Source organism: Trichechus manatus, unplaced genomic scaffold (assembly GCF_000243295.1).
Source record: "Trichechus manatus latirostris isolate Lorelei unplaced genomic scaffold, TriManLat1.0 scaffold00227, whole genome shotgun sequence".
Lineage (NCBI taxonomy): Eukaryota > Metazoa > Chordata > Mammalia > Sirenia > Trichechidae > Trichechus > Trichechus manatus.
Window position 1 is genome coordinate 3,484,555 of NW_004444163.1, and position 1,768 is coordinate 3,486,322.

Sequence of the window (1,768 nt, forward strand, 5' to 3'; positions counted from 1 at the left end):
GGAGCAAAGCTTTGCCATCCTCTGCAGTAAATACTCTCCTTTTGAGAAACAGCAATTGGATTTTTAGTGGGCCTTAGTAGAGCCCGAACACTTAACCATGGGCCACCAAGTCACCATGCAGCCTGAGCAGCCTATCATGAACTGGGTGTTGTCTGACCCACAGAGTCATAAAGTTGGACATACACAGCAGCACTCCGTCATTAAATGGAAGCGGTATACACAATATTGGGCTCAAGCAATACCTGAAGGCACAAGTAAGTTGCATGAGGAAGTGGCCCAAATGCCCATGATCTCCACTCCTGTCACATTACCTTCCCTCTCCCATTCTGCACCTATGGCCTTATGGAGAGTTACTTATAATCAGTTGACTGAGGAGGAGAAACTGCTGCCTGGTTTACAGATGGTTCTGCGTGATATGCAGGCACCACTAAAAAGTGGACAGGGACAGTACTACAGCCCCTTTTTGGGACCTCCCTGAAGGACAGTGGTGAAGGGAAATCTTACCAATGGGCAGAAGTTTGAGCAGTACACCTGCTTGTTTACTTTGCTAGGAAGGAGAAATGGCCAGATGTATGATTGTATACTGATTCATGGGCCGTGGCCAATAGTTTGGCTGGTTGATCAGGGACTTGGAAGTTACACTATTGGAAAATTGGAAACAAAGAAGTGTGGGGAAGAGGTATGCAGTTAGACCTTTCTGAATGGGCCAAAGAGGTGAAGATATTTGTGTCTTGTGTGAATGCTCAATAAAGGGTGACCTCAACAGAGGAGCACTTTAACAATCAAGTAGATAGGATGACATGTTCTGTGGAAACCAGTCATCCTCTTTCCCCAGCCACTCCTGTCATTGCCCAATGGGCTCATGAACAAATTGGCCATGGTGGCAGGGACTGAGGTTATGCATGGGCTCAGCAACATGGACTTTACTCACCAAGACTGACTTGACTACAGCCACTGCTGAATGTCCAATTTGCCAACAACAGAGATTAACACTGAATCTCTGATATTGAACCATTCCCCAAGGTGATCAGCCAACAAGCTGGTGGCAGGTTGATTACATTGGACTGCTTCTATCATGGAAAAGGCAGTGTTTTGTTCTTACTGGAATAGACATTTACTCTGGATACAGATTTGCCTTCATGCACATAATGCTTCTGCCAAAACTACCATCTGCGTACTCACAGAATACCTTATCCACTGTCACGGTATCCCACAGCATAGCCTCGAATCAAGGGGCTCACTTCACAGGAAATGAAGTGCACAATGGGCCTATGCTCATGGAATTCACTGGTCTTACCATGTTCCCCATCATCCTGAAGCAGCTGGCTTGATAGAATAATGGAATGGCCTCCTAAAAACACAATTACAACACCAGCTAGGTGGCAATACTTTGCAGAGTTGGCACAATATTCTCCAGCAGGCTGTATATGCTCTAAACTAGTGTCCAATATATGGTGCTGTTTCTCCCATAGCCAGGATTCATTGTCCAGGAATCAAGGGGTGGAAATGGGAGTGGCACCACTCACTATTACGCCTAGTGACCCACTCCCAAAATTTTTGCTTTCTATCCCCGTGACCCTATGCTCTGCGGGTCAAAAGGTCCTAGTTCCAAAGGGAGGAATGTTCCCACCTGGAGACACAACACTGATTCCACTGGACTGGAAGTTAAGAATGCCACCTGGTCACTTTGGGCTCCTCATGCCTCTGGATCAACAGGGAAAGAAGGGAGTTACTATGTTGGCTGTTATGATTTGTCCTGATTACCAAG